Source organism: Rutidosis leptorrhynchoides, chromosome 6 (assembly GCF_046630445.1).
Source record: "Rutidosis leptorrhynchoides isolate AG116_Rl617_1_P2 chromosome 6, CSIRO_AGI_Rlap_v1, whole genome shotgun sequence".
NCBI classification, from domain to species: domain Eukaryota; kingdom Viridiplantae; phylum Streptophyta; class Magnoliopsida; order Asterales; family Asteraceae; genus Rutidosis; species Rutidosis leptorrhynchoides.
This window is the reverse complement of record NC_092338.1, coordinates 434,788,932-434,806,357: the sequence shown is the minus strand read 5'-3', so window position 1 is coordinate 434,806,357 and position 17,426 is coordinate 434,788,932.

Sequence of the window (17,426 nt, the reverse complement as noted above, 5' to 3'; positions counted from 1 at the left end):
TAAAATCCTAATAATATTCCACTATAAAAAATTATAGCGAGTTACTACATTATTATGTAATAATAATAATAAGAAGTAGTAATAATACAAATAATCATTCCATGCATTTATTATTAATAAACCAAAATAATACAATACCATACAATACTGATATTTTACATATGCTTATTTTACATAACAAGATAGAGTAGCACACATAAGCAATAAAATAGCGCATGGAAGATTTATGGTTGCGAGGTCGTTTATTCAGAACTATCAGAAACTTCTTCCCATTTGGTTCTCTCTGCCAATTGTTTGTGTGCACATGGTCCGACAGACATTCTGGCAGTGTATTTTATTTTTGGTTGGGGTTTTGAGGTACCCGTTACCTCAGTGGGTTTAATACAATAAGGGTGGTTACGGATCGAATGGTCATGTTCCTTTTTAATAATTAAGGACTTTTTATTATTGTGGTTGTTTTTATTATCTATAGCAAGTTGGAATTTCTCCTTAGTGATCTCTTTTATTTCATTAGCGAAATCCTCCTCCTTACTGATCTCGTCTGATGACGAACTGTCTGAGTCATGTGTAGGAGAATATGATGACGAACTGCAAGAATATGTACCGGTGGTCATGAACCGAAATCTGCCAGGCGTAATCGGCACAACCCGCCCGTCGGCGGTATATCTGGACCAATGTCCATATTTGTTTAGAAATGGACGATCCTCGTTTACTCCAGGGATCATGGGTCCATGCCAACGATACTGTGGCTCCGGAAAACTAAAGCTGGGTGGAGCTGGAACCTCCTCTGGGTTTACCGGGAGTTGAGATTCCCCGGCTAACACAATTTCTTCTTTAATAGGTATTGGAACGCCCTTTTCAGTTGTGGATATAATAGATTCAGTGTCCGATTCTGAGTCGTACAAAATGATAGGATTAGAGGAAGTCATCTATCACATAATTGAAACAACAATTACGTTAGCATATAAATATATCACATATAATGTTTTTGACCAAATAATAAGCAAAAATCAGTAAAAACAGATATGTTCATAGTCCAGACTCACTAATGCATCCTAACAATTACCAGTTAAACACACTAATGTAATTTCTGGTTCCCTATGACCTCAAGCTCTGATACCAACTGTAACGACCCGTCAAAATCGCTATTGACGCGGCACGTTAATCATTGATTCCACAGTGAGGTTTTGACCTCTATATGATACGTTTTGATAAAATATTGCATTCATTAAAATAAGTGACTTTCTAAACATAGAAAGTTATAAACATGTGGGCAAGTGCTTAGGTATAAGCAAAACCCCGAAATACATAAGTCTTTAATTTACAGGTTGACATCACAGTCCAATTATTTATTACACAACGCAGTTTTATTTTGAATGCAATAAACTTTGTACAAAGCATGAGAGACTCCATGCAGGCAACAAGCACATCACAGCGGAAGCATTCTAAGGACCTGAGAATAAAACATGCTAAAAAGTCAACACGAATGTTGGTGAGTTATAGGTTTAATTGCTCGAGTCATAAACATATATAAAGATAGACCACAAAATTTCATCAAAAGTTTATCAATAGATTCTACGTAACAGAGCACCCTGGTAACTAAACTTAACGCTATAGTGATAATTACCCCATTCGTTTTAATACACGCAAACCAACGTGTCTTAAACTCAAATAACATACGTCCGTTAAAAGGCTAGCGCTCTAGCTCGGACGGGGATGTCAAGCCCTATGGATCCATATACAATTATTCACGCCCACCAGTCCATATCCTATGTACTGGCAGCTACTAGTTACCAAAGCTAAGGGATTTTCGATTTAACTCAGTGTAGAATTTAGTATGTACTTGTGTCTTATCGCGTTTAAAATAAATTGCATGTATTCTCAGCCCAAAAATATTTAAGGTATTTAAAAAGGGAGACTATAACTCACAGTTCAATATTGCGATTCAATATTGTAGGCAAATTGTGTAGACGTAATGATGGTAGACGACTGTATGGTTGGTCTTGGATTCAAGAACAATACCCCGAACAATACACAATATTTCCTTATTTTAAAACGGTTTGAAACCCGAATTAAAAATACCCTCAAATATATTTTATTATTATTAAACTTAAAATTAAAATTATAATTATAATTATAATTATAAAATTTACGTACAGATATAATTTATGAAAAATTTCGTCGAGCAAAACTGACCTTTTATAGTACTTTTCGATTTACTGTAGCTCATGCGATCGCATGAGTTTTCAGTGTTTTTGCCATGCGATCGCATGGCCGCCTTTTCTGTTTCTGTTTGCTAGTTCGTCGACATCAAATAGTGTTTACTGTAGCAATAGTGTACTGTAGCAAATAGTGTTTCACTGTAGCAAATAGTGTTTTACTGTAGCAAATTGTGTTTTACTGTAGCAAAGTAATTTTTACTGTAGCAAATAGGGTTTTACTGTAGGAAAGTCGTTTTTAATTGTATATATATATATATACATACATATAATTGTTCATGAATCGTCGAGAGTAGTCATAGGTAATTGTATATATGAAACAGTTCTAAAATTTTGAGACTCAATCTAACAGACTTTGTTTAACGTGTTAAAATAATAAATCGTATAGAGAATTGGTTTAAATAAGTCAAAAATTTTCGGGTCATCACATTGAGCTAGGGTTTAATGAACTTGAAATGATTATTTGATGCATTGATTGCCATGATTTGTTGTTAGTAAGTTGTTAGTTGTATTGTATGCTCAATTACCTACAAAATGGCATGTCATATGTATGCATTGAATGCCTAAATCATTAAATGTGCATTGGTGAGTTTGAAGCATTAATGTGTGCATTGAATGATCACTTGGTTTGAAAACTCGGTTGTTACAAATGAGGTTTTTGATTGATGAATTGTGTTTAGTTGCATTCTACGTCAAAAGAGCTTTCCAACGATATAAGGTGCGAGTCCTAAGTGTTAGCGGTTTGTGTTTTATGCACAAAAAGGTTTTGGATTGAGACTTGAACATTTGGGACTGGCCAGGCACCAGCACCCGGCCTTTGCCGCGGCGCGGCCCTTTCCTGTCGCGGCGCGACATATAAGGGGGCCAGGTTCTGACCTCCTTGTCCCAAATGTGAAAAATGTTTGGCCCGTTCTAGACCTCCAATTCACATGCAACTTGTTCTAACATGCTTATATATGAATAATTAGCATAGAAAATTTGTTCGGGACCCGACCCGAACATGTTGACTTTTTCATTGACTTTGACCGACCAAAGTTTGACTTTTTGTCAAACTTAACCAATTGATTATGCAATCTTTCTAACTTGTTTCTATACATGTATCTTGCATGAAACTTGACTATTTGCTTCACATGCTTCATAATCGAGTCGTGTTGAGCCATAGGACTAATTGAGCAACTTTGACCCTTCGTGACTATCGTTATTGATACAACCTATTTGTTTAGGTCGAGACTAGCGTTGTCCTTTGCGCACATTACTTGTTGAAGTACTTATTTACTCTTGCAATCAAAGGTGAGATCATAGTACCATCCTTCAAACAACTTTTATGCTTTAAACTATGGGATGAGAAACATATACGTATCGTACTTTTACACTTTGAACACAAGTACGAAAACGAACATTCCACGTACGGGTTTGAACAAAAAGCCTCAATTCAATTATCATTAGTTACACTTGCAGGGTGTAAACGTGAACTTATATTATGTGATCACATGGGCTTGACGAGCCTCATTCGGACGGTTCGCTACCGTTAGCGGATGAAATATATTTTCGGGTCTAGTGTATGTTCTAACACTACGCGAAGGGTGCAAAATAGTTAAGTTTGATAATTGGGTGCCCGCGAAACAAATAACAACTTTGGAATGCAAATGATTTAGATAATCATATTATATTAAATCTTGTGGTTCAAATGCAACGTTTACTAAAACACCTATGATTTCACCAACATTTTCGTTGACAGTTTTCTATATGTTTTCTCGGGTCCTTGAAAGCTACTTGATACATGCTTCCGCACTCTTTTTGATACTTGCTTGGATGTCGAGTATACATGCATAGATGGAGCGTCTTTTGACTACTTTAAATTGTGTCGCATAAGTTTCATTCGTACGTTAAACATTGTAATGTAACTAGTCTTTCGAACTACATTTGTAAACTTGAAACATCCTTTTTCTTATAAAATAAATGCGACATATTTTGGTCAAAAGTCATAATAAAGACTTATGACCACGCAACGGGACCGAAGTAGTCGGCGCCGTCAAACATGATTTGGTCGGGTCGCTACAGATGGTATCAGAGCGTTGGTTGTAGGGATTTAGAGTTCATTGGTGTCAACCCCGAGTCATAGGGTACATTGGTGAGTCTAGACTACTACCGGCATATAGACTTGAAGTAGGAATTACTTGACTATTTGTGCATTTATACTCGAACGCTTCTACTCATATCTACTCTTATTTCATCTAAATCTCACGTTGTTTAATTTGATTGACACGCCACCTTGACTATATGAAATAATGTCGAATGCACATATGAATCAGGGTAATATAATTTCCGGGATTATATTACGGTGACTCATATGAACGTTCCGACATTATGACATAAAGAATTTAAGGCGAGTCAAGGAAAATTTTCTCTCTATCTTTATTCCATATCACGGTTAGTATTATTTAGAATACTAACCAACGGTATTCTTTTGTTTTGAAGGAACAATGCCTCCTCGTCGTGCACCACGCCGTGAAACACCCGAACAAGCTCTACAACGCATGATAGCCACCGCCGTAGATGCGGCCATGGCCGGTCACTCATCCAACAACAACAACAATAATAATAACAACAACTAAAACAACAACAACAACAACAACAACAATGGAGCCGGTAACTCAAACGAGGGATGCTCCTATAAAGCCTTCATGGGGTGCAAACCTCACACTTTTGATGGAACCGGGGGACCGGTTGTGCTCACCCGATGGTTTGAGCAAACGGAAGCCGTCTTTAGCATAAGTGGTTGTCGGGACCAAGACAAGGTCAAATACTCCACTCACACTTTCGCCGGTGTCGCTCTTACATGGTGGAATACTTATGTACAATCGGTGGGTACCGATGAAGCTCACGCCCTCTCTTGGGCCGATTTAAGGGAAAAGATGGTCATCGAATATTTCCCTCGCGAAGAAACCCGAAAGCTCGAACAAGAGCTAAGAACCTTGGAGGCGGTCGGAAACGATCTCAATGCCTATAATCAACGATTCGCCGAACTATCCTTGATGTGCCCAAACCTCGTGAACCCCGAATCTCAAAGGGTCGAACTTTATATGTATGGTCTTCCAAAGAGCATCAAACAAGGGGTGATGTCATCCAAACCCGCTAACCTACAACAAGCTTTGAACATGGCCCGCCAATTGATCGAAACGGTTGACGAAATCGTAGTACCGGCGCCTAAAGCCGAGGACAAGTCGGGTAACAACAAAAGAAAATGGGAAGCCCCTCAATCAAGCAACAACTACAACAACAACTTCACCAAAAAGCCTTTCACCTCCGACGCCAAGAAAAGTTATGGCGGAAATAAACCCTTTTGCAACAAATGCCACAAACACCACTATGGTGAATGTAGCAATCTATTTTGCCACCGGTGCCAAAGGGGTGGTCATGTGGCCAACGATTGTAGAAGTGCCGCCCCCGTCGCTCAAAAGGTGCCCAATGCACCAAAATCGGGTACTTGTTATGAATGTGGCCAAACGGGTCATTTTAGAAATGCCTGTCCGAAGAAGAAAGCCAACCCCAACACACGCGGCCGAGCTTTCAACATCAACACCGAGGAAGCCCGATATGACAATGAATTAGTCACGGGTATGTTTCTCCTCAACAACACTTATGTTACTTGTTTATTCGATTCGGGTGCCGATAAGAGTTTTGTATCCAAGACTTTGACTCATTCTTTTAGCACTCCACCACTTCCACTAGATACCACTTATACCATTGAAGTGGCTAACGGGAAACTATTAAGTGCCGACACATATTACCGGGGGTGTACGTTAAACATTTTGGGTAAGGAATTTGAAATTGACTTGATACCCATGGAACTAGGAAGCTTTGATGTAATAATCGGTATGAACTGGTTAGTCAAAACGAAATCTCACATCCTTTGTGATCTTAACGCAATCCGAATTCCTATCGAGAATGGTGAACCTTTGATTGTTTATGGCGATAAGAGTTGCACCAGACTCAACCTCGTTTCGTGCCTTAAAGTTAGAAAACTACTCCGTAAGGGTTGTTTTGCGATCCTTGCCCACGTTAAGAAAGTCGAGTCCGATGAGAAGCATATCGATGATGTGCTTATTGTTAGTGACTTTTTCGATGTATTTCCCGACGATTTGCCGGGTCTTCCACCCCATCGACCGGTTGAATTCCAAATCTATCTTATTCCGGGAGCCGCACCCGTAGCACGTGCACCATATAGACTCGCTCCATCCGAAATGCAAGAATTGCAAAGTCAAATCCAAGAACTACTTGATCGTGGTTTTATCCAACCTAGCCATTCTCCTTGGGGCGCTCCGATTTTGTTTGTTAAAAAGAAAGACGGATCCCTACGAATGTGCATTGATTATCGTGAACTAAACAAATTGATGGTTAAGAACCGATATCCTCTTCCTCGCATCGATGACCTCTTTGATCAATTACAAGGGTCTTGCGTATATTCAAAAATCGATCTCAGCTCGGGTTATCATCAATTAAGGGTTAAGGGGGAAGATGTCTCCAAAACCGCTTTCTGAACTCGTTATGGTAGTTATGAATTTCTTGTAATGCCATTTGGTCTCACTAATGCACCGACGGTGTTCATGGATCTTATGAACCGCGTGTGCAAACCGTATCTTGACAAATTCGTTATCGTGTTCATCGATGATATTTTGGTCTATTCAAAAAGCGAAGAAGAACACGAGGAACACCTTCGATTTGTGCTTGAACTTTTAAGACAAGAAAGACTCTATGCCAAATTCTCCAAGTGTGAATTTTGGTTGAAGGAAGTTCAATTTCTTGGTCATGTTGTAAGTGACCAAGGTATTAAAGTCGATCCATAAAAAATCGAAGCCATTAGTAAATGGGAAACTCCTACTACTCCGACTCACATTCGTAAATTCTTGGGTCTCGCCGGGTACTATCATAGATTCATCGAAAACTTCTCTTTGGTTGCACGTCCTCTAACCGCATTAACTCACAAGGGAAAGAAATTCATTTGGGCGACCGAGCAAGAATCCGCGTTCCAAATCTTGAAGACAAAGCTTACCACCGCTCCTATCTTGTCACTTCCCAAAGGCAACGATGATTTTGTTGTGTATTGCGACGCCTCGAAACATGGTTTTGGGTGTGTGTTGATGCAACGGACGAAAGTCATTTCTTATGCTTCTCGACAACTCAAAATTCATGAACGAAACTACACGACACATGATCTCGAACTCGGAACCGTTGTCTTTGCACTTAAAATGTGGAGACACTATCTTTATGGAACCAAGAGTACTATCTTTACCGATCACAAAAGTCTCCAACACATCTTCGATCAAAAGCAACTAAACATGAGACAACGAAGGTGGATTGAAACCTTAAACGATTACGATTGCGAACTTCGTTACCATCCCGGGAAGGCAAACGTAGTAGCCGATGCCTTAAGTCGAAAAGAAAGAGCGGTGCCTCTTCGTGTCCGAGCCTTAAACATCACCATCCACACCAACCTTAATAGCCAAATTCGGGTAGCCCAAGATGAGGCTCTCAAGGATGAAAACATTTCACACGAGCTCTTGAACATTCTCGTCTCTCGATTCGAAACTAAGGAAACCGGACTCCGATATTTCGCCGGAAGGATTTGGGTGCCTAGTTATGGGAACCTACGAAGTCTCATTTTAGATGAAGCCCATAAGTCACGATACTCGATCCACCCCGGTGCTAATAAGATGTACCACGACCTTAAACAACAATATTGGTGGCCGAACATCAAAAGGGACGTAGCTACTTATGTTTCCAAGTGTTTGACATGTTCCAAAGTCAAAGCCGAACACCAAAGACCGTCCGGACTACTTCAACAACCCGAGATCCCGCAATGGAAGTGGGAAAGGATAACGATGGATTTTATCACCAAACTACCAAAAACGACGGGCGGTTATGATACCATTTGGGTTATTGTTGACCGTCTCACCAAATCCTCACACTTTCTTGCCATGAAGGAGACCGACAAAATGGAGAAACTTGCGCAACTTTACATTAAAGAAATCGTAGCCCGATATGGTGTACCTTTATCGATTATCTCCGACCGAGATGGCCGTTTTGTTTCTAGATTTTGGCGTACCTTGCAAGAAGCGTTGGGAACGCGTTTAGACATGAGCACCGCATATCATCCTCAAACCGATGGACAAAGCGAACGTACAATTCAAACCTTGGAGGACATGTTACGAGCTTGCGTGGTTGATTTTGGAAAAGCTTGGGACAAGCACTTACCTCTCGCCGAGTTCTCTTACAACAATAGTTATCACGCGAGTATTAAAGCCGCACCTTTTGAAGCGCTATACGGCCGAAAATGTCGTTCACCTCTTTGTTGGGCCGAGGTAGGCGACGTGCAAATCACCGGACCCGAACTCATTCACGAAACCACCGAGAAGATCGTACAAATCCGAGATAGGCTCCGGACGGCCCGGAGTCGTCAAAAGTGCTACACCGACAAAAGACGCAACGACCTCGAATTTCAAGTCGGTGACCGAGTAATGTTAAAAGTTGCACCTTGGAAAGGTGTAATCCGTTTTGGGAAATGCGGGAAGCTAAATCCGCGGTATATTGGTCCTTTCGAAATCTTGGAGCGTATTGGAAACGTTGCTTATTGTTTTGATCTTCCGCCTCAATTGAACTCCGTTCATCCTACCTTCCATGTATCTAACTTGAAAAAGTGTCTTGCCGAACCCGATATCGTCATCCCTCTCGAGGAACTTACTATTGATGACAAGCTTCATTTTGTGGAGGAACCGGTTGAAATTGTGGACACCTCCGTCAAGACATTGAAACAAAGCCGAATCCCGATTGTTAAAGTCCGTTGGAACGCCAAAAGAGGACCCGAGTTTACTTGGGAAAGGCAAGATCAAATGCAAAAGAAATACCCTCATTTATTCCCAATTCCGGAAACGCAGGATTCCGAGGAAGAAACAACGACTACTACGCCTACTTAAATTTCGGGACGAAATTTCTTTTAAGGAGTAGGTAATGTAACATCCCGCCTTTTTCCGTTTACTTTTCCGTTTAACTATTTAAATCCCGTTATATGTTTATAACATCTCCCGTTAATACGCGTTTCAAATTATCTCGTTCAGGTAATTTAACGCACCCGACTACAACTTGAGGGACTTGTTTTGCCAAAACCCCAAAATGGTGACTAGCACTTGACTAGTCAACCATCTTCCACCTCCTTTTTTCATTTTCTTTTCTCTTTTCATTCTCTACTTTCATATTTTCTTTAAATTCGTCAAAAAGCAAATCATCATCCATACTAAATCGATCAAGCTTCGAGCCAAACAAATTACATATTTGAACTCCTCGTGATCTCCTCTTCGATTCCATACCAATCTCATTGCATTTGGGTAACTTTCTAAAATCACTAATTTTTGTGTTCTTGAGATTTTTTGAGTTACAAGGTTGTTAATTAGTGTCTATGGCTCTAGTCTAACAAGATTATGTGTTTGAATTGCTTGATTTATTGTTTGGAAGTAACTTGCATGAACTAGCAAAATGGGTGTGTTTAATCTTGAGTTTTAGATGATTAAATGTTGTTAAATGTTATAAATGCATGTATTAAATGTGTTCCTAGTGTTACTAGCTTCATTTTGATGTATAGGTTGCATGAGAAAACTCTAAGAACTTGTTTAGTGATTTTTGGTGGAATTGAGCTAGGGTTTAATGAACTTGAAATGATTATTTGATGCATTGATTGCCATGATTTGTTGTTAGTAAGTTGTTAGTTGTATTGTATGCTCAATTACCTACAAAATGGCATCTCATATGTATGCATTGAATGCCTAAATCATTAAATGTGCATTGGTGAGTTTGAAGCATTAATGTGTGCATTGAATGATCACTTGGTTTGAAAACTCGGTTGTTACAAATGAGGTTTTTGATTGATGAATTGTGTTTAGTTGCATTCTATGTCAAAAGAGCTTTCCAACGATATAAGGTGCGAGTCCTAAGTGTTAGCGGTTTGTGTTTTATGCACAAAAAGGTTTTGGATTGAGACTTGAACATTTGGGACTGGCCAGGCACCAGCACCCGGCCTTTGCCGCGGCGCGGCCCTTTCCTGTTGCGGCGCGACATATAAGGGGGCCAGGTTCTGACCTCCTTGTCCCAAATGTGAAAAATGTTTGGCCCGTTCTAGACCTCCAATTCACATGCAACTTGTTCTAACATGCTTATATATGAATAATTAGCATAGAAAATTTGTTCGGGACCCGACCCGAACATGTTGACTTTTTCGTTGACTTTGACCGACCAAAGTTTGACTTTTTGTCAAACTTAACCAATTGATTATGCAATCTTTCTAACTTGTTTCTATACATGTATCTTGCATGAAACTTGACTATTTGCTTCACATGCTTCATAATCGAGTCGTGTTGAGCCATAGGACTAATTGAGCAACTTTGACCCTTCGTGACTATCGTTATTGATACAACCTATTTGTTTAGGTCGAGACTAGCGTTGTCCTTTGCGCACATTACTTGTTGAAGTACTTATTTACTCTTGCAATCAAAGGTGAGATCATAGTCCCATCCTTCAAACAACTTTTATGCTTTAAACTATGGGATGAGAAACATATACGTATCGTACTTTTACACTTTGAACACAAGTACGAAAACGAACATTCCACGTACGGGTTTGAACAAAAAGCCTCAATTCAATTATCATTAGTTACACTTGCAGGGTGTAAACGTGAACTTATATTATGTGATCACATGGGCTTGACGAGCCTCATTCGGACGGTTCGCTACCGTTAGCGGATGAAATATATTTTCGGGTCTAGTGTATGTTCTAACACTACGCGAAGGGTGCAAAACAGTTAAGTTTGATAATTGGGTGCCCGCGAAACAAATAACAACTTTGGAATGCAAATGATTTAGATAATCATATTATATTAAATCTTGTGGTTCAAATGCAACGTTTACTAAAACACCTATGATTTCACCAACATTTTCGTTGACAGTTTTCTATATGTTTTCTCGGGTCCTTGAAAGCTACTTGATACATGCTTCCGCACTCTTTTTGATACTTGCTTGGATGTCGAGTATACATGCATAGATGGAGCGTCTTTTGACTACTTTAAATTGTGTCGCATAGGTTTCATTCGTACGTTAAACATTGTAATGTAACTAGTCTTTCGAACTACATTTGTAAACTTGAAACATCCTTTTTCTTATAAAATAAATGCGACATATTTTGGTCAAAAGTCATAATAAAGACTTATGACCACGCAACGGGACCGAAGTAGTCGGCGCCGTCAAACATGATTTGGTCGGGTCGCTACAATCCAGGTCAATCTCGTTTGTTTCTAGCTTGTCGACGTTTTATTTAAATATATATAATATATAAATAATTTATATAATTATTTAAATATTATATTATATTCTTGTGCATAGTAGACTTGTAATTTTTAGTCCGATGCGTCGTGCGTTGATAGTTGGCTCAGGTCCCGGTTCCGGTTTTCCGAACGTCTTTCGTATAATTTAATATCTTGTACTTTGCTTTTTGTGGCTCGTACTCTTGTAATTTTGAGACGTTTCTCATCAATAAATTGAACCACTTGAATTATAACTTGTACATTTGAGCTTTTTGGTCATTTGCGTCTTCAAATTGTCGTTTTCTTCTTTTGTCTTCGCACTTATTTATTTAAACGAATATTACATAAAAATAGAATAATTGCAACTAAAAGCTTTACATATTGGAAGGATATTGATAATAAATATATGTTCATTTGGAGCACTATCAGTAACCAAAGCAGACAAGAAGTACGAGCGGTTATGTAGCAGATGAAGAAAAAAAATGTTAAAGTAGATAGTTAAGTCCACAAAATTTGGTTGCATATGGGATTTTGATTCGATTCAGAAACAAGATTTACATTAGCGTAATTGTGATAGAAAACTGATATGGAATGTAGTCTACAGAATAAAAAAAAAATATAAAGCAGATTTTATAAGAAGAGGAAACAGATTCGTCTATATCTATTTTGATTTCCTATAATTAATAAACATTAATAATTAATATATATACATAAATAATAATAATACCAATTAATAATAATCTTTATTACTAATATGTTCTTATTAGTGATAATATTAATGATATATATATATATATATATATATATATATATATATATATATATATATATATATATTTAAAGATGTTAATAAATAAAGTGATAATGATAATATTAATAATAACAATAATAATAATAATAATAATAATAATAATAATAATAATAATAATTTTAGTAATGATAATATCAAATAATACTAATATGAATAAGAATCACGATAAAGTAATGGCAACAATAATTTTATATAAAAATGATAATTATATTATTATTAATGATAAAAATAATTATCTTTACTGATAGAGGTAATAATAATATCTAATAATAATTCAAATAATAACTAAGATCTAACAAGTTACATGTATCAAATCTCATATTAAAAACAATAATATTTATAAGACTGATGTTAATATTAATACTAATTTTAATGTTAATAATACTAATGAAAGTAATAATAATAACAGCTTATATTATAACTTGTAATTAAATTTAATATATATTAATATTACATATTAGTAACTACGTACCACTTAATAAATATATATATATCTATATATAATAACATATAAGATTTATATCATTTATATATAATCCAATATATATATCATAATAATTACTTATAGATTTCATACACATTTATATATAGCTTTACTTTAATAACCAATTTATTATCTTGTATATTATGTTACATACCTAATCTTACTGATCTATTATATTTTTATTATTTTAAATTACTATATATACTTTTGTTTATATATATATATATATATATATATATATATATATACACCCAATTGTTCGTGAATCGTCGGGAATAGTCAAAGGTTAATTGATTCCATGAAAACAGTTTTCAAAATTTTTGAGACTCAATATTACAAACTTTGCTTATCGTGTCGAAATCATATAAAGATTAAGTTTAAATTTGGTCGGAAATTCCCGGGTCGTCACAGTACCTACCCGTTAAAGAAATTTCGTCCTGAAATTTGAGTGAGGTCATCATGGTTAACGATAAAAATGTTTTCATGACAAATATGAGTTGATAAATAGAGTTTTATCATTATTGAGTAATACAGATAAAACATTTCGGTTATTCGAAGCGTATAAGTGAAGTTATCATAAAAGAGTGAATTGAAGAAATAAAGTTTCGTCTTAACTTTTGACGTTGTCTTGGTTGAATTCTGGAATTCAAGTGATTTAAAGAAAATCTTCGAAATCTAAAAGATTTGATTCTTCGGCGAGTAAGGAAATTAAGATTTCTATAATTAAATACGGTGATCTGCCTCGATTACTTTGTCTGATATTTCTATTATAAATTAAACTCTTCAGTTCCATTATTCTCATCATTCCTATACTTTCTTTCTTAGTTTCATACATCCAAAAGATTGTGAAAATGCTTAATCCCGTTCTAATCCTTGATATTTTACTAATTATCATTTCTGTCATCCTTCTTTTAGATCTTCCACCAGAAAAATCTGTTTACTTCTACTATTACCTTGGGGTGATACTATTCTTACTTCTACCGTGTCTTTATATTGTTATTCATATTAATATCCACGATTTGTAACCTCCGTGTTTTTATTGGGCTTTATATTTTCTCTTATATTTTGGAGCTCTTTGCATTTTTATTCTCTTCCCGACCTCTAGTAAAGCAAGTAATTGTCCAGAATTCGTAGATATGAATTTCTGAGTGAAAAGATAGAACTATCATGAAAATATGTTCTCGATACGTTTGGAGATTAGGTAGAATGTAAGAGTCGTGTAACATGGCACATGATGACGGTAGGGTCTGTGAATCATCACGTCCCATTAGAAACTCAACATGACTTACTGTAATATAATCACGTTGATCAAGTGTCATTATATTATACTAACTCATGCTTCAGTTCCCAACATTACTTTAAAAACATTCATAATTTTAAACTCGAAAGTTTACAGAGTATTGAAACTAAACAGTTTCCTTTATGATGTAATACAGATAGCGCGGAGAGATAGATGATTTCAGATAAGAATAGTTATAAAAATATCTTCAAAAATATCGAGAATATTTATAATGAAAGATACGATGATATCTTAGAATTTCTAATATTGAAGGATGATGAAGAAGATTTGTCCATAATGGCTTAGAGTCAGGAGCAAGGTATTAGATAATGACTTCGGCTGATACCGAATCATTTGGATTCTTTGAAGGCAGGTTTAGTCTTTGTGATTTGTCCACAGCCTCCTTCATGGTTTGCTCAATCCGTTTTCCAATTCCAACTTTTCTGCTTTACCAACATACTATTCTTTATCATCAAACTTTTGACTGTCAAAGTCATCAACAGTTTTCGCTGCTTTATCAGTTTTCTCAAAATTCAAGAACTGATTCGTAGACTAGAGTGCTTTTTAGAAGTTCAGAATGGAAGGTCATAATTTTAAGAGATAAAGGTTATATGTATACACATAACTGTTGATGTAGAAATGCTGCGAGATTTCAAAATACTGATAACTAATTCCCGGTAATTGGTATGGTAATTCTTGTTATAAGATGTGGATGAGTATATGAATAGGTTTTAACGAACAAATATAATGGTTCTTCAAAGAGACTTAAGCCAATGAGTAATGAAGTTGCTGGTAAGTTTACTGCTAATGTGGTGGAATATAAACGGTTCTCCGGTAACTATGACGAAGGGCGAACTTATATATCAAAGTAATAGTAGAGTTTATTCGAATGAAAAGTCGAAATTGATTTGTTAAAGCTGTGACAAAATTAGCTACTTTGGAAAAGAATTGCAAAGTTATTTTCAGTAATAACAACGCCAAAGGAGTTAGCACAGATACGTGTTAAACGTTTATTCAGGTTCCGAGTGTTTTCAGGTGCATAACTATATGCATCAATCTCTTATTCCGTAGATGAAGTGCGGTTGGTTCATCCTATCGATTGAAGTGTTTTCAAGAATTATGAAAGGTTTGAATCGTAGATTGTAATAGTCAAGATACAAATGAGGTTTAAGATGAAATCAAGTGGCAAACTTGAAGAAATATTTAGTTTCATATGTTATAATCAATATTTTAATTCATTTTAACTGTCCAATGTTGGTAGTCCACAATTAATAGTCCACAGTTAGTAATTCAATAATTCATATATATAATATTCGAATTAATTAATACGTATCGTGACCCATTGTATACATGTCTCAGATTCGATCACAACTCAAAGTATATATATTATTGTAGAATCAACCTCAACCCTGTATAGCTAACTCGAACATTACTGCATATAGAGTGTCTATGGTTATTCCAAATAATATATATAGATGCGTCGATATGATATGTCAAAATCTTGTATACGTGTCTCGATATTTAAAGTGCGTAAAATAAATAACAGAAATTAAATGACAATAAATAAAATTGCGAGAATTTAAATTATGATAAATAAATTACGATAATTAAATTGCGATAAATAAATGTAATAAGGAAGTAACAGTTAGCTAGGAACAGTTAGCTAGGACTTTGTTAGCGTGGATTCTTAACAGAATTTCTCATAGTTAATTTGTTTGTTTCTAACAAATTTTATTTTGTCCAATGTTTTCTTCATTATGCTACTTGTTGAATTCTGATAAGTCAAAATCCAAATATGAAATTGAATGAAAATGGTTATTCTGTGGTGAACGAATACGTATATCGGTGGATGTAAGTAGGATAGTAAATGACTGATGAATCAGAGTCGAAGAATGTACAGTGTAACTTATTAATGTAAAATCTAAATATTCCTCGGGTATTACCTACCCGTTAAAATATCTTCACCATTAACAGTTTGTACAAAAGAATTTTTAATTACAATCCTTATTAAAACATATATACATGTATATTTTCTTCAGATGTAATCATGGATTTATGAGTTAATATGATATTAATCTCATTTGGTTTTTAGTTTGAGCTAAAATAAATAATCTCTAAGACTTTAGAGATTACATAATTGCCGCCTAATAGTTCTCCAATGAAGTTATGAATCAATACTTCATCGTTGATTCTTATTAGTACTCCTTGGTATCTATGGTAAGTATGATGTTGATGCTCGAGGTACAGATTGTGATGTCGAGGTGTGGGATGCGGATGTTGCTGTTGGTGGTGGTGATGGTACTGTTGGTGTTGTTGCTGGTGGTACTGTTACTGCTGGTGCTGTTGCTGGTGCTTGTAACCTTTGCACCATATTCTCCAAAACTAATACCCGGGCGCGAAGCTCGTTGACTTCTTCCATTACACCTAGGTAATTGTCGATTCGGACGAGTGGATAAATAAGATCTAGAATTTGGTATAGTATATAATCGTGACGAGATACTCTGGAAATGAGGCTGAAAATAGTGTTTCGGATAGGTTCGCCGGTAAGTGCTTCAGGTTCCTCGTTAAGAGGGCAATAAGGTGGGTGGAAGGGATCACCTTCTTCTTGTCTCCAGTGATTAAGTAGACTACGAACCCATCCCCAATTCATCCAGAATAGATAATGGCTGATTGGTTGGTCCATTCTGGTCACACTGCTTTCGGAGCTTGAGTGGGATTCCATTTAGGAATCCGAGTGACTTGAACTAATGACGAATTCCATTTTGTACGATTGAATAAAGAATTTTTCGATATGAAATGATTTTCCGGCTATCGTGGGGTATTCTAATTATATAGAATATCTATATATATAGAGCAAAAGATTTTCGTAGATTACAGAGGAATTTACGGAATATGTCAGACAAAGTTTACAGTAATAGATACGCTAAGATATGAATTTTGTCTATACACTATTCATGCAATCAATGTAATAAGATGTGTCAAGACTAATAATGATAAGCAGGTAATTTCCGACAAAAATGATAAGCAAAACTTTTGACATGCAGACACGGTCGAAGTCCAGACTCACTAATGCATCCTAACAACTATCAGTTAGACACACTAATGCAGACCTGATTCGCTAAGACCACCGCTCTGATACCAACTTTAATGACCCGTCCTAATCTATCTGGACGAATACATTACATTTGGTTACATCGCGAGGTACTTGACCTCTATATGATACATTTTACAAACATTGCATTCGTTTTTGAGAAGACAATCTTTCATTACATTGAAAGTTGACGGCA